At 40.0% G+C, this 23,250-nt stretch overlaps 1 long non-coding RNA gene across 1 annotated transcript; it reads left to right on the top strand.

Annotated features, from left to right (window-relative positions):
- The first annotated feature begins 16,678 nt into the window (after nucleotides 1-16,678).
- Nucleotides 16,679-20,107, top strand: LOC142652753 (uncharacterized). The gene is made up of 3 exons (XR_012847917.1): nucleotides 16,679-16,765; nucleotides 17,299-17,357; nucleotides 20,027-20,107. It is a non-coding gene; the product is annotated as an uncharacterized LOC142652753 (long non-coding RNA).
- Nucleotides 20,108-23,250: the final 3,143 nt, after the last annotated feature.

Raw genomic sequence — 23,250 nt, 5'->3', positions numbered from 1 at the left:
CTGATGTAGCCGGTGCCAGTGCTGTTAATATATCAGTTGATATACTGAATTGGCTGAATGTAGATATGGTCCAAGATAAGTTAAATAAAATAAATGTGCACAAGGCCCCGGGACCAGATGGGTTACACCCAAGAGTTCTTAAAGAGCTTAGTTCAGTTATTTCTGTCCCCCTCTTCAAAATATTTAGAGATTCCCTAGTGACTGGTATAGTGCCGAGGGACAGGTGCAGGGCAAATGTGGTGCTTATTTTCATAATCCATGCTGTAGGATGTCGTTGCTGTACTCCACCCTGTTCATCCATCTCGGCGTTCGTAATTAACTATTGCGCATGCGCTAGACAATAGAGGTCAATGACACCTTTGGATTGGACAGCGGATAGTAGATGGCTTTAATAAAGGCTTACATAATTTCCTAGAACGAAAAAATATCAGCTCCTATGTGAGTGTGTAGAAATTTTTCCCTTCCCTTTTCCACATCCCTTGGTTGTACTTGATGGACATGTGTCTTTTTTCAACCATACTAACTATTTAACTATGTACATGGGGGAATGTGGCCTGTTCGCGCATTCCCATGTGCATGTACGTGATGGTGATCGCGTGGGCACAGAAGCTGTGCCCGCACTATCACCGCAGAAGTCCGAGTGTGACTGACAACTGGGCTGCCGCTGCAACGGCTGAGATTGAAGAAACCTTCAATCTCAGCCGTTTGACCAATTAAATGCCGAGGTCAATAGTGACCGAGGCTTTTAAATCTTTTGACAGAGGGAGGGAGCTCCCTCTGTCACCCATCAACAGACCGCAAACGCGATCGCCAGCCGCCGACGGCTTGCCATGGCTTCCGGGGGCCTAACAAATGCCTCCAGGTCTGCTCTGCTTTATGCCTATTAGGCCGTGCCAGAGACACGGCCTAATATATTGATTTAGGCTGGATTCACACGAGCATGTTATGTCCGTAATGGACGGAACGTATTTCGGCCACAAGTCCCGGACCGAACACACTGCAGGGAGCCGGGCTCCTAGCATCATAGTTATGTATGACGCTAGGAGTCCCTGCCTCGCTGCGGGACAACTGTCCCATACTGTAATCATGCAATGCAAGCGTAATCTCGTTTGAAATGACAGGTTACATTGTGATCTCGTGGGATTACGCTTGCCTTGCTGGAATCTCACAGAAAAGATTAAGACGTGTCAGGATTCTGAAAAAACATCACGTCCAGGCTGGTAGTGATGTATATTCATTATCAGGACACTGCAGTAATGTTAGTGTTTGTGTAAGTGACTGCACTAGCGATATAACTATATCGCTAGTGCAGTGTAAATGAATGGAGAGAAGTGCATGATGCTGATTAGTCAGCGTCATACACTCCTCTGTACAACGCCCACTTGGTCTAAAGTAAAACACGCCCACTTGGGCATTAAGAAACTCATTAGCATAAAGCGAAAAATCGCTCATAAACTGGTTTAAAATAGATTGTTTTTCGAAATAAAAAGCATTACTGTCACCTACATTATAGCGCCGATCTCCTTATATAGGAGATAAGGCACTTATAATGTGGTGACAGAGCCTCTTTAAGGCAGAAATAGGCCTGGTTGTTAAGGGGTTAAAGAGGTGGTATAAAGTTGACAGAAGTGTCTGAACGTGCACCAAAGTTATCATCCAGAATGAGCCACTGTGATAAATTTGGTGCACCTAGTCTAATTCTTAGCTGTCTGAAGATAAGCCGCCATCAGTAAATCTGGCCCGTAGTATTCTATTCACTACAATGTAACATTTAGAGGCTGCGGGGAAAACGCACCAAAACTATCATGTGTGAATATGGTCTTAATATATCAATACTATAAAACAAATTGTACTTAATCCAAGAAAACAACATGCCAGCATCCACAAATGGTCCTAGATGAAATATGGATAATAAATATAACAATAACTTAAAGTTTTAAGCAGTCATTTAAAATAGAATATATTAAAATGTAGCATAACGTTATAAAAATGTGATTGCCCTTTAAATTTTCTGCTGTATGAATCATCATGGCAGGTGCCACAAACAACAACCAATAGAAACTCAGGATTTGAATTTAAGTAGGAAAAAAAACATCAGTTGTTGCCAGTCTGCGAACGCTCTTTATAGAGATAGGACAGGCTCCTTTTTATTGCTACAAAGCGACTTATAACGTTTATTTCTACTGAGACCCGGATCTACATCAGCGCGTTGGGAGATTTACCGCCAACTGCAGGACCAGAAAGGTAAAATACCCTAATCTGATAAATGGAATTGCTGAATTATGTCATCCCAGATAGCGACAGTTGGTCCCTTGATATTGTTAGAGAACTGATACTGATCAATGGCTTTAACCAAAATAGCCAAGGTATGGAGGAACTTTGGTGACCAGAAATAAATATGGAGGAAAATGGGTTACTATAGATAAAGCTGGAGAAACTTGGGTGACCAGAAGTAAATATGGAGGAACTTGGGTGAATAGAAATAAATATGGAGGAACTTACTATAGATAAGGCTAGAGAAACTTGGGTGATGTCTCAATATACTGCAATATTACAACCTGACAACAAGGATTTGAGGTGTTAATATAACTATTATTCTATGGTTATTGGTAAGAAGAATCTGTACCAGGACTGCAGTGGTGACAGAAGACAACTAGTTATAAAGTCACATAGTATCACATAGTATTAAGTGTGTCTTGTGAGAACATCTTATTGGGCCCAGTGATAAGAGTAATATTTCTGTAATAATGATATAAGAACACTCCTAAAAACTGAAAAACCATTTGTAATGAATGTAAAAAAACATAAAAATAAAAGCTTATCCATAGTAACAACAAATGCATGGTCATTATTATTCTGTATGTAATATGTATAGTGTACACATATAGGTATTGTCACTATTACCAATATATATCAGTGGAGCGCTCCTGTCATTAATATTCTGTATGTAATATGTATAGTATACACATATAGGTGACGTCACTATTACCATTATATCTCAGTGGAGCGCTCCTGTCATTATTATTCTGTATGTAATATGTATAGTATACACATATAGGTGACGTCACCATTACCATTATATCTCAGTGGAGCGCTCCTGTCATTAATATTCTGTATGTAATATGTATAGTATACACATATAGGTGACATCACCATTACCAATATATCTCAGTGGAGCGCTCCTGTCATTAATATTCTGTATGTAATATGTATAGTATACACATATAGGTGATGTCACCATTACCATTATATCTCAGTGGAGCACTCCTGTCGTTATTACTCTGTATGTAATATGTATAGTGTACACATATAGGTGACATCACCATTACCATTATATATCAGTGGAGCGCTCCTGTCATTAATATTCTGTATGTAATATGTATAGTATACACATATAGGTGACGTCACTATTACCATTATATCTCATTGGAGCGCTCCAGTCATTAATATTCTGTATGTAATATGTATAGTGTACATATATAGGTGATGTCACTATTACCATTATATCTCAGTGGAGCGCTCCTGTTATTATTATTCTGTATGTAATATGTATAGTATACACATATAGGTGATGTCACTATTACCATTATATCTCAGTGTAGCGCTCCTGTTATATAGTATAAATATATAGGTAACATCACTATTACCATTATATCTCAGTGGAGCACTCCTGTCATTAATATTCTGTATGTAATATGTATAGTATACACATATAGGTGATGTCACCATTACCATTATATCTCAGTGGAGCGCTCCTGTTATTATTATTCTGCATATAATATATATAGTATACATATATATGTGATGTCACCATTAGCATTATATATCAGTGGAGCGCTCCTGTCATTAATATTCTGTATGTAATATGTATAGTATACACATATAGGTGATGTCACCATTACCATTATATCTCAGTGGACCGCTCCTGTTATTATTATTCTGTATGTAATATATATAGTATAAATATATAGGTAACATCACTATTACCATTATATCTCAGTGGAGCGCTCCTGTCATTAATATTCTGTATGTAATATGTATAGTATACACATACAGGTGATGTCACTATTACCATTATATCTCAGTGGAGCGCTCCTGTTATTATTATTCTGTATGTAATATATATAGTATAAATATATAGGTAACATCACTATTACCATTATATCTCAGTGGAGCGCTCCTGTCATTAATATTCTGTATGTAATATGTATAGTATACACATATAGGTGAAGTCACTATTACCATTATATCTCAGTGGAGCGCTCCTGTCATTATTATTCTGCATATAATATATATAGTATACATATATATGTGATGTCACCATTAGCATTATATATCAGTGGAGCGCTCCTGTCATTAATATTCTGTATGTAATATCTATAGTATACACATATAGGTGAAGTCACTATTACCATTATATCTCAGTGGACCGCTCCTGTCATTAATATTCTGTATGTAATATGTATAGTATACACATATAGGTGATGTCACTATTACCATTATATCTCAGTGGACCGCTCCTGTTATTATTATTCTGTATGTAATATATATAGTATAAATATATAGGTAACATCACTATTACCATTATATCTCAGTGGAGCGCTCCTGTCATTAATATTCTGTATGTAATATGTATAGTATACACATACAGGTGATGTCACTATTACCATTATATCTCAGTGGAGCGCTTCTGTTATTATTATTCTGTATGTAATATATATAGTATAAATATATAGGTAACATCACTATTACCATTATATCTCAGTGGAGCGCTCCTGTCATTAATATTCTGTATGTAATATGTATAGTATACACATACAGGTGATGTAACTATTACCATTATATCTCAGTGGAGCGCTCCTGTTATTATTATTCTGTATGTAATATATATAGTATAAATATATAGGTAACATCACTATTACCATTATATCTCAGTGGAGCGCTCCTGTCATTAATATTCTGTATGTAATATATATAGTATACACATATAGGTGAAGTCACTATTACCATTATATTTCAGTGGAGCGCTCCTGTCATTATTATTCTGCATATAATATATATAGTATACATATATATGTGATGTCACCATTAGCATTATATATCAGTGGAGCGCTCCTGTTATTAATATTCTGTATGTAATATCTATAGTATACACATATAGGTGAAGTCACCATTACCATTATATCTCAGTGGAGCGCTCCTGTCATTATTATTCTGTATGTAATATGTATAGTATACACATATAGGTGACGTCACCATTACCAATATATCTCAGTGGAGCGCTCCTGCCATTATTACTCTGTATGTAATATGTATAGTATACACATATAGGTGACGTCACCATTACCATTATATCTCAGTGGAGCGCTCCTGTCATTATTATTCTGCATATAATATATATAGTATACATATATGTGATGTCACCATTAGAATTATATATCAGTGGAGCGCTCCTGTTATTAATATTCTGTATGTAATATGTATAGTATACACATATAGGTGAAGTCACCATTACCATTATATCTCAGTGGAGCGCTCCTGTCATTATTATTCTGTATGTAATATACACTACCGTTCAAAAGTTTAGGGTCACTTAGAAATGTCTTTATTTTTGCAAGAGAAGCACAGTTTTTTTCAATGAAGATAACATTAAATTAATCAGAAATACACTCTATACATTGTTAATGTGGTAAATGACTATTCTAGCTGCAAACGTCTGTTTTTTAATGCAATATCTACATAGGTGTATAGAGGCCCATTTCCAGCAACCATCACTCCAGTGTTCTAATGGTACATTGTGTTTGCTAACTGTGTTAGAAGGCTAATGGATGATTAGAAAACACTTGAAAACCCTTGTGCAATTATGTTAGCACCGCTGTAAACAGTTTTGCTGTTTAGAGGAGCTATAAAATTGAACTTCCTTTGAGCTAGTTGAGAATCTGGAGCATTACATTTGTGGGTTCGATTAAACTCTCAAAATGGCTAGAAAAAGAGAGCTTTCATGTGAAGCTCGACAGTCTATTCTTGTTCTTAGAAATGAAGGCTATTCCATGCGAGAAATTGCCAAGAAACTAAAGATTTCCTACAACGGTGTGTACTACTCCCTTCAGAGGACAGCACAAACAGGCTCTAACCAGAGTAGAAAGAGAAGTGGGAGGCCCCGCTGCACAACTGAGCAACAAGACAAGTACATTAGAGTCTCTAGTTTGAGAAATAGACGCCTCACAGGTCCTCAACTGGCAGCTTCATTAAATAGTACCCGCAAAACTCCAGTGTCAATGTCTACAGCGAAGAGGCGACTGCGGGATTCTGGCCTTCAGGGCAGAGTGGCAAAGAAAAAGCCATATCCGAGACTGGCTAATAAAAGGAAAAGATTAATATGGGCAAAAGCACACAGACACTGGACAGAGGAAGATTGGAAAAAAGTGTTATGGACAGACGAATCGAAGTTTGAGGTGTTTGGATCACACAGAAGAACATTTGTGAGACGCAGAACAACTGAAAAGATGCTGGAAGAGTGCCTGACGCCATCTGTCAAGCATGGTGGAGGTAATGTGATGGTCTGGGGTTGCTTTAGTGCTGGTAAAGTGGGAGATTTGTACAAAGTAAAATGGATTTTGAATAAGGAAGGCTATCACTCCATTTTGCAACGCCATGCCATACCCTGTGGACAGCGCTTGATTGGTGCCAATTTCATCCTACAACAGGACAATGACCCAAAGCACACCTCCAAATTATGCAAGAACTATTTAGGGAAGAAGCAGGCAGCTGGTATTCTATCTGTAATGGAGTGGCCAGCGCAGTCACCCGATCTCAACCCCATAGAGCTGTTGTGGGAGCAGCTTAACCGTATGGTACGCAAGAAGTGCCCATCAAGCCAATTCAACTTGTGGGAGGGCCTTCTGGAAGCATGGGGTGAAATTTCTAACGATTACCTCAGCAAATTAACAGCTAGAATGCCAAAGGTCTGCAATGCTGTAATTGCTGCAAATGGAGCATTCTTTGACGAAAGCAAAGTTTGAAGGAGAAAATTATTATTTAAAAAAAAAAACACATTATTTCTAACCTTGTCAATGTCTTGACTATATTTTCTAGTCATTTTGCAACTCATTTGATAAATATAAGTGTGAGTTTTCATGGAAAACACAAAATTGTCTGTGTGACCCCAAACTTTTGAATGGTAGTGTGCATATAAATATATAGGTAACATCACTATTACCATTATATCTCAGTGGAGCACTCCTGTCATTAATATTCTGTATGTAATATGTATAGTATACACATATAGGTGATGTCACTATTACCATTATATCTCAGTGGAGCGCTCCTGTCATTATTATTCTGTATGTAATATGTATAGTATACACATATAGGTGATGTCACTATTACCATTATATCTCAGTGGAGCGCTCCTGTTATTAATATTCTGTATGTAATATCTATAGTATACACATATAGGTGAAGTCACCATTACCATTATATCTCAGTGGAGCGCTCCTGTCATTATTATTCTGTATGTAATATGTATAGTATACACATATAGGTAACGTCACTATTACCATTATATCTCAGTGGAGCGCTCCTGTCATTATTATTCTGTATATAATATATATAGTATACATATATATGTGATGTCACCATTAGCATTATATATCAGTGGAGCGCTCCTGTTATTAATATTCTGTATGTAATATCTATAGTATACACATATAGGTGAAGTCACCATTACCATTATATCTCAGTGGACCGCTCCTGTCATTATTATTCTGTATGTAATATGTATAGTATACACATATAGGTGACGTCACCATTACCAATATATCTCAGTGGAGCGCTCCTGCCATTATTACTCTGTATGTAATATGTATAGTATACACATATAGGTGACGTCACCATTACCAATATATCTCAGTGGAGCGCTCCTGCCATTATTACTCTGTATGTAATATGTATAGTATACACATATAGGTAACGTCACTATTACCATTATATCTCAGTGGAGCGCTCCTGTCATTATTATTCTGTATGTAATATGTATAGTATACACATATAGGTGACATCACCATTACCAATATATCTCAGTGGAGCGCTCCTGTCATTAATATTCTGCATGTAATATGTATAGTGTACACATATAGGTGACGTCACTATTACCATTATATCTCAGTGGAGCGCTCCTGTCATTATTACTCTGTATGTAATATGTATAGTATACACATATAGGTAACGTCACCATTACCATTATATCTCAGTGGAGCGCTCCTGTCATTATTATTCTGTATGTAATATGTATAGTATACACATATAGGTGACGTCACCATTACCATTATATCTCAGTGGAGCGCTCCTGTTATTATTATTCTGTATGTAATATGTATAGTATACGCATATAGATGACGTCACCATTACTATTATATCTCAGTGGAGCGCTCCTGTCATTAATATTCTGTATGTAATATGTATAGTATACACATATAGGTACCGTCACTATTACCATTATATCTCAGTGGAGCGCTCCTGTCATTATTACTCTGTATGTAATATGTATAGTATACACATATAGGTGACGTCACCATTACCATTATATCTCTGTCGAGCGCTCCTGTTATTATTATTCTGTATTTAATATGTATAGTATACACATATGGGTAACGTCACTATTACCATTATATCTCAGTGGAGCACTCCTGTCATTATTATTTTGTATGTAATATGTATAGTATACACATATAGGTGACGTCGCCATTACGATTATATCTCAGTGGAGCACTCCTGCCATTATTACTCTGTATGTAATATGTATAGTATACACATATAGGTAACGTCACTATTACCATTATATCTCAGTGGAGCGCTCCTGCCATTATTATTCTGTGGCTTGAATAGCAAGTGGTTTGTATATTAAGTGGAGTTCCAAAAACCGGAGTTCAAAAGAGGAGTTAAAGCCCAAGTAAGTGCTCTTCTACTTCTTTATCTTTTTGATTAACACCTGTTCGCTGTTTTTTTTGTAACTGGGATAATGGACAGCAAGATTGGAGGTTTTCTTCAGTGCACAGTTTGCCATATGTATGCACGACTGGAGCCGGAGTTCCAGGGTGAATATCTCTGTGGCAGATGTGAGCATGTTGTTCACCTGGAAGCTCGTATTAGAGATCTGGAGGAGCAGAATGCAACACTGAGGAGGATAGACAATTTTGAACGGAGCTTGCTGCTCACAGAGCATGCAGTTAGTGGGTTACAACTGGAGGGTGAAGACATGGGTGAGCAGGATCAGGTAAGTAGCTGGGTTAATGTAGTTAGGGGCAGTAGAAAGGGGTCAAAGACAAGGAAGGCCGATCCGGTTTCTGACATTCCAGGCAAAATTGCCAAGTTGGGTGATGATGCGAGGGTGTCAGTCTCAGAAATGGCAGCCCTAGTGGATACTGATCTCCCTAACAGCCGGGAGAACAGCCCAGCTAGTAGTCGGCGGGATGGTAATGCAGGTAAGCCAAGACAATTGATAGTCGTAGGGGATTCTATAATCAGGAAGACGGATAGAATTATTTGTCGCCAAGACCACCTCAACCGAATGGTTTGCTGTCTCCCTGGTGCCAGGGTTCGGCATGTGGTGGAACGGGTGGACAAATTGCTGGGAGGGGCTGGTGATGATCCAGCTGTCGTGGTCCATGTCGGTACCAACGACAGAATAAATGGTAGGTGGAGGAGCCTTAAGAATAATTTTAAAGAACTAGGCTACAAGCTGAAGGGAAGGACCTCCAAGGTTGTATTCTCAGGAATACTGCCTGTGCCATGCGCATCACAGGAAAGACAGCGGGAGCTTAGGGAGTTAAATGCATGGCTGAAGTCTTGGTGTAGAGGAGAAGGATTTGGGTTCCTAGAGCACTGGGCTGACTTTTCATTGGGGTACAAACTGTATTCTGCAGATGATTTGCACCTAAATGGAAGGGGGTCCGCTGTGCTGGGGGAGAGAATTCTAGCTGGGGTGGCGGAGTATTTAAACTAGTGCTGAGGAGGGAGGTCAATGTAGAAAAAAAAGGGGTAGCCAGGTTAGAGAGGGGTCAGACTATATTGGTGGGGGGAGAAACAGAATGTGGGGAGAGGACTAGACAACAAGATAAGGAGATCCTTTCGTTACAAAACATCAGTGTAAATAAAAAGGACCGATTAATGTCAAATCACATTTCTGATAATAAAAGTGAAAAACTGACAGGCAAGTTAAAGTGTATGTTCACAAATGCCAGAAGTCTAGCAAGCAAAATGGGGGAGCTGGAGGCCTTGATACTGGAAGAAAATATAGATATAGTTGGTGTTGCTGAAACATGGCTGGACTCTTCACATGACTGGGCTGTAAATCTACAGGCTTTTACACTTTTTCGTAAAGACAGGACAAATAGGAAAGGTGGTGGTGTATGTCTGTATGTGAGAAGTGATATGAAGGCGAGTGTGAAAGAGACAATAGTGGGTGAAGACTGTGAGGAGGTTGAAACCTTGTGGGTGGAACTAGAAAGGGAGGTAAACACTGAAAAAATTACTTTTGGTGTAATCTATAGACCCCCCAATATAACTGAGGAGATGGAAGGTCAGATATATAAACAGATGGAGCGGGCTGCACAGGCGGGTACTGTAGTGATAATGGGAGATTTTAATTTCCGGGATATTAATTGGTGTCATGGTTCGGCTTCAACTGCAAAGGGGAGACATTTCCTCAACCTGTTGCAGGAAAATTTTATGGGCCAGTTTGTGGAAGACCCGACTAGAGGTGAAGCTCTGTTGGATCTGGTCATTTCTAATAATGCAGAGCTTGTTGGGAATGTCAATGTTCGTGAAAACCTCGGTAACAGTGATCACAATATAGTTACAATTTACCTATACTGTAAAAAACAAACGCAGGCTGGGAGGGCAAAAACATTTAATTTTAAGAAAGCCAATTTCCCCAGGATGAGGGCTGCAATTCAGGATATAGACTGGGAAGAACTAATGTCAAATAATGGAACAAATGATAAATGGGAGATTTTCAAATCTACTTTGAGTTATTATAGTGCAAAATTTATTCCTACAGGTAATAAGTATAAACGACTCAAATTAAACCCTACATGGCTTACACCTTCTGTGAAAGGGGCAATACATGACAAAAAAAGGGCATTTAAAAAATACAAATCTGAGGGTACAGCTGTAGCCTTTGTAAAATATAAAGAGCTTAATAAAATCTGTAAAAATGTAATAAAATTAGCAAAAATACAAAATGAAAGGCAGGTGGCCAAGGATAGTAAAACAAATCCTAAAAAATTCTTCAAGCATATAAATGCAAAAAAGCCAAGGTCTGAACATGTAGGACCCCTAGATAATGGTAATGGGGAGTTGATCACAGGGGATCAAGAGAAGGCAGAGTTACTAAATGGGTTCTTTAGCTCTGTATATACAACAGAAGAAAGAGCAGCTGATGTAGCCGGTGCCAGTGCTGTTAATATATCAGTTGATATACTGAATTGGATGAATGTAGAGATGGTCCAAGTTAAATTAAATAAAATAAATGTGCACAAGGCTCCGGGACCAGATGGGTTACACCCTAGAATTCTTAAAGAGCTTAGTTCAGTTATTTCTGTCCCCCTTTTCATAATATTCAGAGAATCTCTAGTGACTGGTATAGTGCCAAGGGACTGGCGCAGGGCAAATGTGGTGCCTATTTTCAAAAAGGGCTCTAGGTCTTCCCCGGGTAATTATAGACCAGTAAGCTTAACATCCATCGTGGGGAAAATGTTTGAGGGGCTATTGAGGGACTATATACAGGATTATGTGACAATAAATAGCATTATAAGTGACAGCCAGCACGGTTTTACTAAGGACAGAAGTTGTCAAACTAACCTAATCTGTTTTTATGAAGAGGTGAGCAGAAGTCTAGACAGAGGGGCCGCTGTGGATTTAGTGTTTTTGGACTTTGCAAAGGCATTTGACACTGTTCCCCATAGACGCCTAATGGGTAAATTAAGGACTATAGGTTTAGAAAATATAGTTTGTAATTGGATTGAGAATTGGCTCAAGGACCGTATCCAGAGAGTTGTGGTCAATGATTCCTTCTCTGAATGGTCACCGGTTATAAGTGGTGTACCCCAGGGTTCAGTGCTGGGACCACTATTATTCAACTTATTTATTAATGATATAGAGGAAGGGATTAATAGCACTATTTCTATTTTTGCAGATGACACCAAGCTATGTAATATAGTTCAGACTATGGAAGATGTTCATGAATTACAGGCAGATTTAAACAAACTAAGTGTTTGGGCGTCCACTTGGCAAATTAAGTTTAATGTAGATTAATGTAAAGTTATGCATCTGGGTACCAACAACCTGCATGCATCATATGTCCTAGGGGGCGCTACACTGGCGGATTAACTTGTTGAGAAGGATCTGGGTGTACTTGTAAATCATAAACTCAATAACAGCATGCAGTGTCAATCAGCTGCTTCAAAGGCCAGCAGGATATTGTCGTGTATTAAAAGAGGCATGGACTCGCGGGACAGGGATGTAATAATGCCACTTTACAAAGCATTAGTGAGGCCTCATCTAGAATATGCAGTTCAGTTCTGGGCTCCAGTTCATAGAAAGGATGCCCTGGAGTTGGAAAAAATACAAAGAAGAGCAACGAAGCTAATAAGGGGCATGGAGAATTTAAGTTATGAGGAAAGATTGAAAGAATTAAACCTATTTAGCCTTGAAAAAAGACGACTAAGGGGGGACATGATTAACTTATATAAATATATTAATCGCACATACAAAAAATATGGTGATATCCTGTTCCTTGTAAAACCCGCTCAAAAAACAAGGGGGCACTCCCTCCGTCTGGAGAAAAAAAGGTTCAAGCTGCAGAGGCGACAAGGCTTCTTTACAGTAAGAACGGTGAATTTATGGAATAGCCTACCGCAGGAGCTGGTCACAGCAGGGACAGTAGATTGCTTTAAAAAAGGGTTAGATAATTTCCTAGAACAAAAAAATATTAGCTCCTATGTGTAGAAATTTTTCCTTCCCTTTTCCCTTCCCTTGGTTGAACTTGATGGACATGTGTCTTTTTTCAGCCGTACTAACTATGTAACTATGTAACTATGTATAGTATACACATATAGGTAACGTCACTATTACCATTATATCTCAGTGGAGCGCTACTGTCATTATTCTGTATGTAATATGTATAGTATACGCATATAGGTGACATCACCATTACTATTATATCTCGGTGGAGCGCTCCTGCCATTATTTTTCATGCATTATATGTGTTGTATTTGAATGGAAGATTTTTATTAACATTTTCTTTGTGTATTTGTTTCTGATTAGAAGAGACGACATGAGCTCCAGGTAAGCTATGAAGTATATTGTAGTGGTTCAGTTACTATATAGGGATGGACAGGACATATACAGATATGACTGGGCCTGTAGTGACTGGACTGTGATCCACCATAGCAGATACAAGTGCAGCATTTCTATCTTATGTTATAAACAGGATCAATTTAGTTATAATTGTCAGGTAAACTATAGAGTGACCCCTTTCCATATCCCCTATTATGGCTTAAGGACGTCATAGTAGCGTCATTAGGGCTGAAGCATTTACAAATGATAAAATAGAAATGAATTCATCTGTATTTAATTTGTAGTCACATAATGTCCCCGGTTTAGTGGAATGTGTAATATCTTTAGTTTAGGGCATTCAGGAGGGGTCTGGGGCTTTAGTATTAGGTAGCGGCAGCTTTTAGTATAATAAATACACATATATCAATCTTCTTTACAAGCAGCCATATTCTCACATATTCATGAAAATATTTCCTTCTCTTTAAGACTTCCAGGAGAGACCGCCCGGAAGAGGAAGAGAGAACTCATCGCTCTTTATGAAGAAGAGACGTAAGTGGAAGACAACATAACAATGTATTACATGGTCTCCCATTTATTGACACGTGTGGCTGGTCGCTGGGGGTGGCTCTTTTTTCAATATTGAATTTGTATAGACAATTTTATAGAAATACAAAATGACAAATGAAAATGTAATCCAAGCATGGACAATTCGATACATATAAGCGGCCTACAAAAGAATAACAATACGATGTCGCCAGAACAAAAGTCCGATTATACTATATTCTCTACACAGAACAGCTGTATAGATCGCTTTACACTGAATTTGTCAGTCCCACAGACGTGACAGGTTCAGTGTCAGCGCGTCCTTCATGTCTCTGACATGCAGGATCCACCTGTACTCGATCACATCTAAGAACTGTGATCTATTACAGGTGGATTCACGGACACTGAACCCATCACGTCCGATCACCCATCACTGATTCAGTGTAAAGCGAACTACACAGCTGTTCTGTATAGAGAATACAGAACAGCTGTATTTCCAAAAGTAAAACAAATTTTTAATAAAAACAATTTACAAAGTTGAACTATTCACACTGAATAATCTATTTATAAAAAAAAATTAAAAAAATGCCCTCAAAGGTGTACATAGCCTTTTAAGGAATTTGTCTCATAAAGACAATCTTTCTTTATGCAATATTTGGACGTTTGGAACTCATAGGGGCTGTTCACATATGTCTGGCGTCCGCTTCAGTTTGCCTCCGGCGTGTTGAAGAACAGCCGGAGGCAAACTGATGCTAGAACGGATCCCATAGTTTTCTATGGTATCTGTTCTGGCACGGAGGACATCAGTTGTGGCACCGTACAGCGCCGGACCTCCCTGGGAGCCGTATCTAAAAACGTTACCTGCAGCGTTTTTGGTTCCGGCTCCCAGGGAGGTCCGGCGTTGGTTCCTATCTATTTTAATGGTGGCCAGATGAACTCTGGGTGCTGCCGCATCCACCTTCCAGCAGCACCCGACGTTAAGGTGAATGTGAGCTAGGAGAAGAATTCCCGGTCATAGCATTGCCGGGGAATTCGCTCCAGGCGGAGACCCTGACGACTACCCTCCCACCCAGGGCAGGCCTTACGGGTGTGGGACCTGTGCCATTGCACATAGCGCATCACCCCAGCAGGTGGAAGGGGGCTGCACTGGCTCCCTTCCCCTGCTTGTTTCAGAAGCACCCGGGACCGGTGACTCAGCAGTTGCCTTTCTGCCCGGTCGCTTCTTCACTCAGTGGCGTCGCTGCCGCTTTAGCAGCCATAGCAGCTACTAGCGGTGACACCGGGCATGTGGGCGCCCGTCGGCACAGGGGACGGGACCACCCCCCATGGCCAGCAGCGCCGCTTGCACCTGCTACGGCTGCTACAGTGGTAGCGATGCCACTTCAGGGAGCTACAGTGGCGCTAGTAGATAGTAGAGCAGGGAGATACCTCCCTGCTCTGCTATCTACTAGCGCCACTGTAGCTCCCTGAAGGAGCAGAATCCCCATGTGGCCCGGGGATTCCGCTCCTGGAGAGTGACATCGGGGGAAACTCCTGAAGTGGAATCCCTGTCCACAGCGTTGCCGACTCTGTGACCGGGGATTCCACTTCAAGATTAGCCAGTGAAGTCACTGTCCATAAATGGACACAGACGACAGGGGCTTCTCCTGGAGTGGAATCCCCGTTCACAGCGTCGGCAACGCTATGTACAGGGATTCCGCTTCAGGAGTTGCCCCTGATGTCACTGTCCATATATGGACAGAGACATGAAGGAGAGCGCTCTAGGAGCAGAAAACCTGGCCAAAGGGGGATTTTGCTTCTTCAGGGAGCTACAGTGGCACTATCTACAGGAAGGGGGAGGGGGTACTACCTACATGGGGGCTGTGGGCTGTGTGACACTACCTTCAAGGAAACTGTGGGCTGTGTGACACTACTTTCAAGGGGACTGTGTGGCACTACCTACAAGGGGGCTGTGGGGCGCTACCTAAAAGGGGACTGTGGCTGTGTGGCGCTACCTACAAGGGGGCTGTGAACTGTGTGGTGCTACCTACAAGGGGGCTGTGTGGCGCTACCTACAAGGGGGCTGTTTGGCGCTATCTACAAGGGGCTGTTTGGCGCTACCTTCAAGAGAGCTGTGTGGCGCCGCTTACAAAGGGGCCTGTGTGGCACTACCTACAAGGGAGCTGTGTGGCGCTACCTACAAGGGAGCTGTGTTGAGCTATCTACAGGGGGGCTGTGTGACATTATCTACAGGGGTACTGTGGCATTAAATACAGAGGGCACTGCGGCATTAGCTACAGGGTGTGTGTGCCACTATATAGAGGGGGGTGTGGCACTATCTACAGAGGGCACTGCGGTATTATCTACAGGGGGTGTGCGGCACTATATAAAGGGGCACATTTTCAGAGCCTAGACTACCATTTTGTGGACCATTGTGGTGAAAACGCACCCATAGAGGGATTCTCCCACATGAGACTCCCTTCTAAGAGGCGTAATGTAGAGGCCCTATGTCCACGGATTACATTGTTAGCCATTCATTTCAATGGCAAGCATATGCTACAGGGGACATGTACAGCCAGAAATGTCTTCCCGGGTGAGAACAGCAGGGGTAAGAGAAACCACCAGCTTCCGCTTAAATAGTAGATGTCTTCATGAGAGAAAAAACCTTTAAAATAACATTTCAAAACATTTCTAACATTATAAATGGATTATTGTAAAACTCTAGGTAAGGCTCTGTTAACATATGCATCATGGCTTCTGTTCTGATTTTTAACATTGGACTGTTATTACTGTAATATCTTACACTTCTACCACAGTTCACCATCTGCCGAAGAGACCCAGAAGACTAGGAAGGACGACCTGACCCAGCAGCAGGAGGATATGGCTGCTTTCTTCAGTCTCCTTGGTAAGACTCATTGCTCTCCAGTGGTTCCAGCCTTGAACCATGTACACACTATCCAACTTAATCACATGAAGCCGTCCTCCTCCATTATGTATTTATATTATTTAATATATGAGAACTATTTGGTGTTTTTAGTGTCTTCACCCCCCACAGAAGTTTATACCCAGGATGTGCCTTGGGTCACTCCTCTTATGTAACAATCAGACCTGCCATCTATTGACACTTTACTGTCTTCTCTATCATTCATTCTAACCAGGACTATATATCCAAGCCCTATTATCTATAACCCCTCATGGACGTAGATAAATGACATATCACCCGTCTCTATGACAGTCACCACTTGTGATCTCTATGTTTTCTAGGAAAGCTACTGTAGAAATACAGAACTGGTTCACTGTCCTCCTCTGCTGCTTATTTCAATGTTATGTCCCAGAGGATTAATATTTTATTACTTTACTGTATTTCCATCTAATATCATGAAATTTACTGAATAAATAGATCAAATTGAAATAATGATATTTCTGTTCTTTTTCTAGAGGATAAACACATCAGGCTGTTTCTTGCCAGGGACAGCTGCTTGAAGATCTCGGACAAGGTAATATAACAGTGAGAGAAGAAACAGAAAATCTGCCAGATTACACAATATCCACCATAATTAACCCCTTCCCATCTTGTGCCACACATTTATGGCACTGGCAGCTGGTAGGTAATGCACAGCACAATAAATGAAGGGGACCGGGATCAAAACCTGCAATGTAGCAGTGAGTGTCAGCTGTAACATATGCTAATACCCTGCTGCAACGGCCGGGATCGGCGCTAGCTGCGGTTCTTGCCTTTTACCCCTTATATGCCACAGCGTTTAAGCGGTTAGACAGGGGAGTTGTCGTGGGGTGCCGTTGGGTTTCCATTAAACTCTTTAGGTCTGATATCTATGTACTGTTATTAGATCCTGCCAGAGTACGGGCCTAATAGGATCGCTGTTAGTTTTCACTGGCAGGCATAATATACTGTTATACTGAAGTATTGCAGTGCATTATAAATATGGTCAAACAATTACATGGTCAAGTCCAATAGTGGCATTACTAGAAATGCGTAAAAAGATCAATAAAGAAAAAAAAAACTAAAAATCCCAAGTAAATAAACACTATTTTCTGTACATAATGTCTTTTTATGGCAAAAAAGTTAAAAAAGCTCCACATTTGGTATCATCAACTATAAAATTGGATGGAGGAGCAAGTGTAGGAGAATTGGAACCTCTATAACAGCGCTGCTGACTAGAAATGAGACTGTAGTATTGCATATTTATTGTGGCTATTGTGGGCGACAATATATAAATATCCAATACTACTACCGTCTCATTTCTAGTCAGCAGCGCTGTTATAGAGGTTTACGATTTTACTGCACCTTGCTCCTGCTACCAGCGGGGGCGCGCTGTGCCTGCCAGTCAGAATCTAGCTGCAGCTGACGCACATCTGCTTTTGCACACACCAGGGTTGTGACTCCCCCACACCACGATCGGGGGGCACCGGTGGGCGTCATGGCGACCTGGGATTCTAATGAAGGCGCTCAGGGCTGCCTTTTGTCTGCCTCTGTTAAGATGTGTCTCTGGCACGGCTTAACAGAAGCCTGTGAAAATTACGATATATGCAATACATTAGTATTGCAGTATATTGTACCAGCGATCTAATGATCGCTGGTTTAAGTCCCCTAGGGGGCCTAATAAATGGTGTAAAAAAAAAAGTTTGATAAAGTTATTAGTAGTGAAAAAAGAAATATTAAAGTTTTTTTTTAAAAAAACTTTTCCAATTTTTCCGCTAAAGCAATAGAAAAAATAGAAAAAATAAAGAAAAGTAGTATCGCTGCATCCTTAAAACTCTGAACTATTAGGGCACGTTCAGACGTAGCAGAGTTTTTTGCAGCTGCAAATGTTGGTGCAGATTTGGAGCAATTATGCAACGAATCTGCACCAACATTTGCATATTTGACAGGTAATTCAGACGTTGTAGAAAACACAGCGGACTTGCCACAGATTTCAGTTTTTGCATTGCAAAGGCTGAAATACGCAGTGAAATTCCACTTCTTCTCCGCAACAGATAGTGCATGCTGCGGAGGGAAAATTCTGCACCGCAGCCTATGGTCCGCAGCGGAGTTTTCCGTAACGTCTGAACAAACTTTCCAAAAAATGTATAGAAACAAATGTAAAAAACGGCCGCTGGAGAATTTCACTGCGGACTGTCCGCAGCGGAATTCCACAGCAATTCCGCCACGTGTGAATGTGCCCTTACAATATTCCATTATTTAACTCGCACAGTGAACGCAGTAAAAGCCCAAAGATTTAAACCGCCAAAATCGCTGTTTTTTGGTCACATTAGCTCGCAAAAAATGTAATAAAAAGTAATCAAAATGTTGAACGTACCAAAACATGGTACCAATAAAAACTACAGCTCGTCGCGCAAAAAATAATCCCTCATACCGCTCAATCCACAGAAAAATAAAAAAGTTATCGCTCCCGGAATGTGGTAAAACAAAACAATTGTTTTTTTTTTAACAAAAAGGCTTTTTCTTTTCAAAAGTAGAAATATATGAAAAAAGCAATATAAATTTGGTATCACCGTAATCATATTGACCCGTAGAATAAAGTTCAATTGTCGTTTTTACCGCAGTGAAAGCCGTAAAAACGAAAATCCAAAAAACAAGGTAGGAATCAATTTTTTTTCCAATTTCAGCCCACAAAGATTTTTTTTCAGTTTCTCAGTACATTATATGGTACTTTAAATGGTGCTATTAGAAACTACAACTCCTCCCGCAAATAATAAGCCCTCACACCACTCGATTGATGTAAAAATAAAAAAGTTATGGCTCTTAGAAAGTGGGGAGTGAAAAACGAAAAATAAAAAATGGCTCGGTCCTTAAGGGGTTAAAAATACAACTCATCGTGCAAAAAACAGGCCTGATATAGATATGTAGACGGAAAAGTAAAAAAGTTATGGCTTTCAAAATTCACAGATGAAGGTACGATGAAAACAAAATCTGCGTCCTTAAGAACAAAACTGCCTGCGTCTTTAAGGGGTTAAATAAAAGGGTTTATGCTGCTGTGATAGACCTGCTGCCATCTATAAGAGGGGACATTATATAACCACATACAGTGCAGTTACATTGTTTCCTTATTAGTAATCACAGGAATATATTGACCTCATATATAATAAAATATTATTCAGAAGTAAATTTACTACCAGCCTCTAAGTGTCCTTCTCCTCCCCCTAGTATCTCCTGGCGATGGTCCTTGTGTACTTCAGGAGAGCCGGATTATGTACCAAGGAGTATAGAAAGAACTTCTTTCCAGCATTGTGAGTTTCTTTTATTTTAACCAATATGTATTTATATGAAAGGGAGATGTAGGGAATGTACCGAGGCCTCCATGTCATTTACTTATACTAGCGTTTAGTAGGCCTCCCCTTCCTTCCAGGTCTCTGCTTTTTATACAACTACTCGGATCTACACTTTTCTGAAATATTACATCATGTATTTGGTTTATCTTTTTTCTGCCAGGTTCTTAGCCAACCAGCATGAGGAGGATGAAGACTGGTATCGTCGGGAGATCTACCCCTGGGCCTTAGGACGGCATTGGATTAGAAAGACGGAAGAATTATTTCGTAAGCGCAGCCTGTTGCTCCTCCAGATGGGATATAAAGCTTGGGTGGACCGGGCCACCTGTGATCTGGTTAGTAAAAATAAAACAACAATACAGTCTATCATGAAGATTCTGTGGTGATAATGTCATTCTAATTCATATGCTGTTTAATTCCAGATCATGGCGGAAGACCCTTTGCACTGGGCATGGAGAAGAGAGAGGCAGATCCATCATTGCTGGGCAGTTCCCTATTCCAGGAGAGATAAGCGGGAATTCACCATCCATGGCCCATGGAGCATCCCTCCATCCTGCTCCCTCTGTGAGACCATCCTTCTCCATCCATGCAAGAGGGAAGTTTGCCAGGCAGACACAATGGAGGAACCCGGCACTGCAGAGTCATAAACATCTGTGGTAAGTAAATAGTTGGTGTGGAAGAAGAGTGCTAAACCCTTAATGACATGCCACATACATGTACGTGGCAGCCATTAGCCCCTTCGCTCACCTGAATGTAATAGCTCACAGGGAACATAAAATATGGAGCAGGCTAACGCGCTGAGCTCACTCCATATGCTATGGGCATCAGCTGTGTATTACAGCTGACACCCTGAACTAAAGGCAAGGAACAGTGATCAATCTGTACCTGGCCGTTCAACCCCTTACATGACGCTGTCAATAGCATCCGCGTCATCTAAGCCAATAGAAAGAGGGCGGCCCCATGAAGGTTATCATAGCAGCCCAGGGGGCTAATGAAAGCCTCCAGGACTGCCTTCATACTGCCTCTGAAAATGTACTGCAATACATTAGTATTGATCAGTGGTTAAAATCCCCTGGGGGGACTGATAAAAAGTGTAATTTTTTTAAAAACAAAAAATTAAAACCACCAAAATCACAGTTTTTTGGTCACCTTAGCTCTAAAAAAGAGTGTAAGAAAATGTGATCAAAAAGTTGTATGTACTAAAAAAGGGAACCAATAAAAACTGCAGCCCCCAAAAAATAGCCCTCACCACTGCTCAATCGACAAAAAAATTAATAGCTTTCAGATTGCGGTGAAACAAACACATTTTTTTTTAACAAATTATTTTTTTCTTTGTAAAAGTAGTAAAATATAAAAAAAAAATCACAGGAATCGCTGCAGAATAATGTTTAGTTGTCCTTTTAATGCTCGGTTGAATCACAGTTTTTTCCAATTCAACCCTACAATTGTTTTTTTTTTCAGTTTCCAAGTACATTATATGGTACTCTAAATAGTGCCAATAGAAACTTCTACTGCTTTCGCAAAAAAATAAGCCTTCACACCACTCCATTGATGGAAAAATAAAAATAAAAAAGTTATGGCTTTTGGAAGGTGGGGAGTGAAAAACGAAAAGCAAAAAATAGCCTCTGGCAGGGTTTAATAGTAGCCTGTCAAAATCTCTATATACTGCTATACATTAGTATTTCAGTATATGGTGCAAGCGATCCAATGATCGCTGGATCAAGTCCCCTAGGGGGACTTCTAAAAAAAATAAAGAAACTGTAAAGTAATGTACCAAAAAAAAATTAAAAAAAAATTGCCCATTTCACCCCAACAAATATATAAGTTTTTCGTTTCCGAGTACATTATATGGTACATTAAATGGTGGCATGAAAAACTACAACATGTCCCACAAAAAAAAACAAGCCCCCATACGGCTATGTGTCGACGAAAAAAATTTAAAGTTATGGCTTTTGGAATGCGGGTAGGAAAAAACGGAAATAAAAAATAAAATTGGCCGTGTCATTAAGGGGTTAAGTAAAATCTTAAATACCAAACCTGTCCCTAACTAAGAATCTAGCCTGGATATATTGAGCTAAGATAAATATGGCTACTAGAGTATGAAAATAGTTTCTTAATCTGTCAGAATGCTCCGTAATGTGAAATACATGAATTGTTAATGAGAACTTCATATAGAAGAGAACTAGACAAGGACTAGGATACGAGGAGAGAGGATCTCCTCCTCACTGACCGTTATAGGCAATGTGGAGCACTAAGAACCTGCAAAAGCAACCAATGCATAGAGTGCAGGAATAAAATATCATTCTAGATTATTACATCCTCAGTCCTAGTAATGGAAACACGGAGAAATGATAGAGATATCAGTATCTATTAAATGTCATTACTATGTGATTCAGAACATATAATCTCCATGATTTACTTTCTATGCTATAACACTAGATCCGCTGTCATTCTACACCAATAACTGGTTCTCTGCACATTGTATCCGTTGTCACTGGCGGCGGTCACATTGCTCCAGATAATATTTTACCTGCCAAGTATTCGTTTCTGGATAAAGTATCGCCATATCGCTTCTCTCTGAGTGTTTGGTAATATTGACGCTTTTGGTTCCTATAATGGACATGTACAACAACTTTCTTTATTTCTCCATTCATAACTAAGATGTACTACTGCCAGGATGGGGACAACAACTGCCTGACAGCAAGAAGATCTAGAAGCATCGATGGATGAAGACCGGAGATATATCCTTTTTATTGGCACACGCATACACACACAGACACTGTCACACATTCATGTACATAGTCATACAAACACACATACATACACACATACATACAATACAAACATATAGACACACACAATCACTGTAGGTAGTCACATGCAGTCACTAGGTAGTCATACACCTTGCAGTACATACATTTTATAGCGTTTACCTCCCTTAGTATGCCCAGAGGAAGGGCAGTACAGCGGCCATGGTTTCCCTGCAGGTTTCCTCCACTGGGGGTTTTTCCTGTCCTGAGTGTTGCTGTACCCTCTTTGTGAGTGATGGGAGGTAAAAACAATAACACATTCACATACATATAATAAATTTTACATTATTAC

Source organism: Rhinoderma darwinii, chromosome 5, assembly GCF_050947455.1.
Source record: "Rhinoderma darwinii isolate aRhiDar2 chromosome 5, aRhiDar2.hap1, whole genome shotgun sequence".
Classification (NCBI taxonomy): Eukaryota; Metazoa; Chordata; class Amphibia; order Anura; family Rhinodermatidae; genus Rhinoderma; species Rhinoderma darwinii.
The sequence above is the reverse complement of the archived record's forward strand: the minus strand, read 5'-3'. Positions and strand labels throughout refer to the sequence as shown.